Source organism: Pyrus communis, chromosome 5 (assembly GCF_963583255.1).
Source record: "Pyrus communis chromosome 5, drPyrComm1.1, whole genome shotgun sequence".
Taxonomy (NCBI): domain Eukaryota; kingdom Viridiplantae; phylum Streptophyta; class Magnoliopsida; order Rosales; family Rosaceae; genus Pyrus; species Pyrus communis.
In genome coordinates, this window is record NC_084807.1 from 25,050,056 (window position 1) to 25,057,883 (window position 7,828).

General features: G+C 35.3%; 1 pseudogene; it reads left to right on the forward strand.

Moving 5' to 3' along the window:
• Positions 1–4,849: 4,849 nt before the first annotated feature.
• On the forward strand, positions 4,850–6,267 carry LOC137734474 (peroxidase 52-like; annotated as a pseudogene).
• The last annotated feature ends 1,561 nt before the right edge of the window (positions 6,268–7,828 follow it).

Here is a 7,828-nt window from a genome sequence, read left to right on the forward strand (position 1 = left end):
GGTGTCCTCCCGTGTCCTCCTGTTTTATGTGATCACGGTTAAGCCACGTCAACATTTTATATTATTTTTTTATAGAGATAATAAGACAAAAATGAATAATGACTTAACCGTGACCACACAAACAGAAGGACACAAAAGGACACCAAAAATAGAAGAGCAGACAATCCTTGTCCGTTAACATCTACTATCTTTGTTAACACCCTATCGATCATAGTCAGTCTATTTCTCTTTGGGCACAACTTCCAAGGAAAGGGATTGAGAAGTAAGATTTTGCTTGCCTTCTAGGTAATACAATCATGATAGGATAAGATCTCCAAAATCTTATTATATACTGCTTTTAAATTTACAAATCACTCTTATAATAATACTATTTACAATAATTTCAATTTTATCACAAAATCCGATGACAAAATCTCACGATGATTAAAGACGACGACAGAGACTCCCTTCTAAATTCGTCCAACTGGACGTAGATTCTAATTTAAGGTTATTGTTCGATTTCCTTTCAAATATACCCGCCACATCAAAAGACTTGCATTTTGACGTTGCTAATTAATTTCTTCATTGTGTAAAGTCTCAATTGCCCTTGCTGCCAATTTCGAGGGATGTGGACGTGGTGGGTCGTTGCTCCCTGACGACACATCAAGCTTTACTGGAGAGAAAAATGCCGAATCCAATGGTGATTTCGTGTGGTACTCATGTGCTGATATATTGGCCTTTGGCCCTTTGCTGTCAGAGATTCTGTTGCCATGGTAAGTTTATTAACTTAATTGTATAACCTATTTACTACTTAGTATTACGATTTAATGATATTTTTTTTCATTTGTGATTGAGAGTCTTATGTTTGTTTCTTGCCAAAAGTGAAATTGAACCACATTATTGCTAATCCATTGTGAGGTGAAACTCACCCGTTCTCCCTTAGCTTGGATAATATTGTTTGCTAAAAAACAAAAACAAAATTTGACAATAGTTACTGTTGATCTACAAAATTGGTTGATCTTGGACCAACGTAGCGTAAATCACACTTACACACATGAACACAAATTATATCGTGGTTCATCCCGAGTTAAGGCTACGTCCACATTGTTGTTGCTAGAGAGAAGCTAGGGTTTGTCATCCCTTAAAGTGAGGGTGAATAGTCCCTTTTATAGAATAAGGGTTTCTCTCACCTCTTACATATATCATAGGCTAAGTAATGATACCCAAATATTGAGGCCTAATATATGGTACAACAATTACTGATATTAATTGTACAAAATTAAACATGATGCGTAAAACGCCTATCAATGGCTAATAACCCCATTAACCACTGATAAGCCTTGTACTCACCTCGGTAGCTACTCATGATAAGCCTTCCACCCCCACCAGATTCTAAACTAATTTCACTCACTATTGTCAGTTTTCCTTGTAGTGTTTAGGGTGTAGGAATGGATGGACACCCCAATAATTGTTCCTAGACGCCTCAAAAGACTTTTATATATATATATATATATATATATATATATATATATATAAAAGTTGAACTACTCTTCATATAACTAATTAATTTTAGGGTTCTTTAGATTTAAACCCTTACAACTCTTAAACTCTAGACAAAAACCCACATATATTATAAATTCTAAATAAAACCCAAATTTTAAAGATGATATCATGTTAGATAAAAGATGTCCATGAATTTGTGTTTATTTACAAAATCATGCCACCAAATCTCTTATACATTTCTTTTAGCTAGACATTTAATTTGTTTAGTATATTTTTATATTGTGTGAACTCCTCCAATCCAAAATCTAATTAGATCAAATATATACGGACATATATTCTACATTTATGTATACTAATACCATAAAAAGAAGTAGGTAAATTAATTTTGTTACAAATTTAAAAAGTAGGCACATTAGTTTTCATGTAATTATACAATAGGTAAATTATTTTCATAAAATCAAACAATAATAGATATTGTTTTCAAAAAATTAATTTTCATAGTAGGTAAATTTTTTCATGCAATTATACAGTAGGTAAATTATTTTCATAAAATTAAACAATAAATATTGTTTTCAAAAAATTAATTTTCATAATAAGTAAACTATTTTCATGTAATTATACTGTAGGTATAAAATTAAACAATTGATATTGTTTTCATAAAATTAATTTTCATAGTAGGTAAATTATTTTCATAAAATTAAACAATAGATATTGTTGAAAATAAACACTAAATTAGATATATTCAAATTGAAATTTATTATTGAAATTAAAAAAAAAATCCACATTAATTCCTCTATCTAGAACCATATTTCATGGCTACAAGACCTTGCCAAATTCAATGCACGTGATCAATTAAAACAAAATTACAAGAATTTTCCATACTGGCTTAGATGGGGTATATTAGGGATCCAAAAAATATAAAAACGGACACACAAACTTAATTTGGTAAGTTGCTTAGTTGGATCCTAATCATTGGGTTTTATTCGAATAAATATTTTATGATGGGCTAGAGGCTAGGAAAAATGAGTTTGGAGGGGGAAAGTTAAATTTTCAGTTAATTTTATAATAGAACCTCAACTTTTTCACAAATATGAACTTTTGGTGTCCACATAAATCATCCAAATGTTCAGTCCCCACCATTATATGGACGACGCATAAAATTGAACAGGATCCCATACAAAAGGGCAAGCAAGGCGCACCATATTCAGGCCCGGGATATACAATGAGACCAACGTGGACAGATCCTTAGACGCCTCAAAAGACTTATATATATATAGAAGTTGAACTACTCTTCATATAACTAATTAATTTTATAATAGAACCTCAATTTTTTCACAAATATGAACTTTTGGTGTCCACATAAATCATCCAAATGTTCAGTCCCCACCATTATATGGACGACGCATAAAATTGAACAGGATCCCATACAAAAGGGCAAGCAAGGCGCACCATATTCAGGCCCGGGATATACAATGAGACCAACGTGGACAGATCCTTTGCCAAAACAAGGGAATCCAACTGCCCAAAAACCTATGGCTCAGGAAACAATAATTTGGCTCCACTTGATCTTCAAAGCCCTACAGTTTTCGACAACCACTACTACAAAACCCTAATCAAGAACAAAGGTCTCCTCCGGTCTGATCAGCAGCTCTTCGACGGTGGTTCCACCAATTCCACAGTGCGCGCCTACAGCAAAAGCTACGATACCTTCAGTTCCGATTGCGAGTGCCATGATCAAGATGGGAGATATCAAACCCCTCACTGGATCTCATGGGGATATTAGGAAGAATTATAGGAAACCTAATTAAGCTTAGTACGTGGGTACTTAAGCCTGACTTCAGCCTACAGGCATATGTCTTAAGAATAAAATTGTTTTGGGAAAGTATAACTCATGACCTTATCATCTTGTTAAGGTCTACTATAAATATTCTTCACTTTTTATAAGCAAATATTCATTTCAAGTGTCTAGCCTTCCAAGATAAGTTGCTTTCAATCATATATTTGTGCTTATTCGTAAGAAATTACAGAAATACAACAAGGCTATGCATAAAAGCCACGCCTTTAGCTACGTAGAATTTAGAGAACTGAATGATGATCCCTCAAGGTACAAATAGATGTCCAAGTCAGTGACTTTGAGTGCAAGCTGGCTAGTTTACTTGGCATGCAAGATAGAAATACAACTAGGAGAAGTAAACCTAATCTAACCCAAATAGTTAAGAGAATTTGAACCGTATTCATCCCCATTAACAAAGTTGACAGACTACAGCGATTAACATGTCTAGCTTCTGGAAAAACATGAAATAATTAAATTTCAGAAGAGAGAAAATTTTATAACTCTTCATAGAGAACATTTTAAACCGGCAAGAGAAAATGTAAGTGTAGTGGATTTGTTGTGTGTGCAAAAGAAAAACTTTCATGATGTACCTACGTCGGAATTCAAGATTGGAATGGGTGGAAAAGAAACTCAAGACAGAACCCAATTCTTTATAAGTTAAAAGAAGAAAGACCAGAAAAATTTCACAAATCACCAACGAAGAGATTTTAAACATAAATTGGTCAAACTTTTCAGTCGGAAGGTTGTTATGTTCAAAAACCACGTGTCCCTTGTTGAAGTCAATGGAGGAGGATTCTCTCCTCTCCTAATCTCTCTCCCCTTCCCTTCCCTCCTATTTGAATAGTTACGGTTTAATCACGTCAATATCTTATATTAATTTTTTTATACAGACAATAAGACAAAAAACAATGTGTAAAAGGAGGGGAGGAAAGGGGATGAGAATAAAAGAGGAGAGAATCCTCCTCCGAAGCGAATATGTGTGCAGAAGTACTCTATTTTGTACGTAATAAGTGGACTACCAGGTGTATAGTAAGACTGTTTAGTAAACTGCTATTTTGTAGGATGAGTTTGAGTTGATACACTTCTACTGGGTCTATAAGTAGCTAATTAAGCAGTTACGAAAGTAAAATCCATGCATAGCTGCTGAATATATCAATCATATATATACACTTGTCTTCTGGGAGCTGATTTCACTAGAAGCAAAAACTACTCTTATTTTCTTTTAATTTTTTATTTGATTTAATCAACTGCCCCAGTTGAAGATTTTCCTATCCGACATAGTGCACAAACCAAAGAGTGCTTGGGCCAATTCCAAATCCTTCTGTGATTAACCAAATTAAGAACAGATATACATGAGATCAATGGCTTCCTCTTACTCCTTCATGGCCATTGTGATCTTATCTTTCCTAATTGTCCAAGTTGACGTAGTGAAAAGTGATGGACTCTCAACAACTTATTATGCATCATCTTGTCCAAAGCTCTTCCCCACTGTGAAATCCATAGTCGAATCCGCAATAAAAAAAAAAGGCTCAAATGGGAGCCTCTCTCCTCCTCCTCTTCTTCCACGACTGTTTTGTTAATGTAAATCTTCTCCGTCATCCCTGTGCATAAACTTTGAATGTTATCATGCATTGAGCAATTTAGAAACTGGTCACGCATTACAGCATTATTATAACTAACGTGGTAATTAGTCCTTGTTTTCTTAATTTGGTTTGTCTTAGAAATAAGTATTATTGGTGTGCAGGGATGTGATGGGTCGGTGCTCCTGGATGATGCGCCTATATAACTTTATTGGAGAGAAAAATGTACCTCCTAATAAGAATTCTTCAAGGGGATTTGAAGTCATTGATGAAGTCAAGTCTGCAGTAGAGAAAGTGTGCCCCGGCACCGTATCATGCTGACATAGTGGCCACCGTTGCTAGAGACTCTGTTGTCATGGTAAGTTACATACCAAATAGTTCTTGATCTAATATTACTTATGTTTTCAAAGCGTTATGGTCATAATTTCCATTCATGTATCTAGTTGTATGAGCATACTATGCGTACATTGCAGCTTGGCGGGCCAAGTTGGGGCATTCAACTGGGAAGAAAAGACGCTAGCTAGGGCTACAAACCCAGTTGTTACTAATGTCAGCATACCCACCGCAAGGACTAACCTAAAGGAGCTCATCCTTAGATTCAGTGCTATTGCACTCAACAAGAGGGACAGGTTGCTCTATCTGGTATTTGATTCATTACATCGACACATTCGCATATTTTTCAAAACCATTTCGTCCTGAATGTGATAAAAAAAAATTGATATCTAACAAGAGAACATTACTGATTACTCTAAACAAATAGTCCCACCCAACGTATACCCACTATTAATCCTTTATAAATTAGTGCAGTTTGTAAAACTAATTACTTTACGTAAATGCAGGAGCTCATACACTTGGGCAAGCACAATGCCACAACTTCAGAAAGCGGATATACAATGAAACCAACATAGACACAGATATAGCACAACAAAGGAGATCAAAATGCCCTAAAGCCAAAGGCTCAGGGGATCATCATTTGGCTCCGATTGATGCTCAAACCCCAATAGTGTTCGACAATAGCTACTACAAAAACCTTGTCCAGAAAAAAAGGACTCCTCCATTCCGATCAGCAGTTGTTCAGTGCAGGCAAAACTGACTACATCGTACGTGAGTATAGTGAACACCAGGAATCCTTCTTTAACGACTTTGTGTCAGCAATGATCAAGATGGGAACCATCAACCCCCTCATTGGACCGGCTGGCGAGATTAGATTGAATTGCAGCAGGGATTAACCCCGTCGTTTGATTAGAATGGTTGCACGCATGGCTTTTTACAATCAATTAATTATGCTTTCAGGAGATCTTCTTACCTAAGAAAAATAGTAGTTAGAATTTCGCTGTTGTTTGACATGAGTAATATTGGTTGATTAGATTATGAAGTTAGCATAGGAAAATTTAGATGCCAAAAATTGAGCACGAAATCAGTAAAACCACGCAATTATACACAGACAATGCGTAAGCTATAACGTGATACACCCAAATTGAATTATGTCTTAGGAGTAAGATGGATTTCCATTCCTATGAATACACAGGACAAGCATGAGACGGTTCGAAATTCAAGAGTGAAAATCATGAAACAAAAGTTGCATCTTTATTCGAAATAAGATGTGTCGCCTAAGTAAAATCGTGGGGAATAAATAAAAAAAAATTAACATAACAAAAATGCTGACCTAGAAAAAAAAAAAAAAAAAAAAAGCTTCATGAGAAAATAATGAATTCCAGACCCGTATTTCACACGGCACGTCATGGTTCAATTCTTGCCGCTGATGAATCGCACGATGATGGCCATCGAAGATTGAAATGCTTCTGTAGGTCTTCCTAACTCCCGAAAAGGTGGACTGCCATGGATACACCACTAGATAGTCCCCTGTTTTAAAAGAAGGGAGAAACCATGTGTAACAACTTCGTGATAGGAAAAAGAGCGTCAAACAAAATGGGCTCTCCACTTGTGGGCTTTAATTTTACAGCTACGGTCATCTACTTGGATCCACAATTGGGTTGGGTTTTCTGTTTTGGCCCTTCACATATTGAGATACTACTACTAGTTACACATGTTTAATCAAATTCCGAAGCAAGTTAATTAGCAATGACTAATGATGTTAGCCTGTAACCAAAAGATGACTAATGATACTACCAGTCTATCCAAATACAATAGATTTTTTGCTAACAATAAAGTCCATCAATGAAAGTTTGTTAATAACTAATAATCATCCTAATTAAGTACTGGTTTCAGAGATAACATTCTTGTTTAGTTGACTTTATCCAACTTTGCTTAGCACGTGACTGCACCAAATTTTACTTAGCAATTTGTAGCCAACATACGAGTCTGCTAAGAGTGCACAAATATGCATATGGATGTCACATATTTAATTGAATGATTTTATATCATCTGGAAAATTGTCATTAACAACGTTTTACAATTTTCCAAACGAAAGTTTTATGCACCATCACGTTCATTCTATAAGCATTAATGTGGCAGTTTTTATTTTTTATAGGGTTTAAAGTATCAAACAACTTTGGTTAAACAATTCAAAACTAAAAGAAAAATCCGATTCCCAAACAAAAACTCTAGCTGCTTTGTCTTTGGTTCGGAAATCATTTTCTATCTCTTCTATCTCTTTCTTTCTTTGCTTCCAATTGTGGTCACTCTAGCTTTGTCGATGAAAGTCTTTGTGGTTATGGTCGCTCTCTTGATTTGTCGAGGAGAGAGTTTTCATGGTTGTAGTCATGGTCATGACTTTAACATATGTTGTTTAGATCTGAGATGATGTTTTTGTGGTTTGGGCGGTTGGCAAAGAATTATAAGAAGGATGCTCGATGTTTGTTGGAGGTGACTTGTAGCAGAGCTTCTTTATTGACAGTTATAAAATCATCGGAGGTTGGGGCAATCTTTTCCTCATGGTCCCTTTAGTTCTTCAATTTGCAAAGTTAATTTA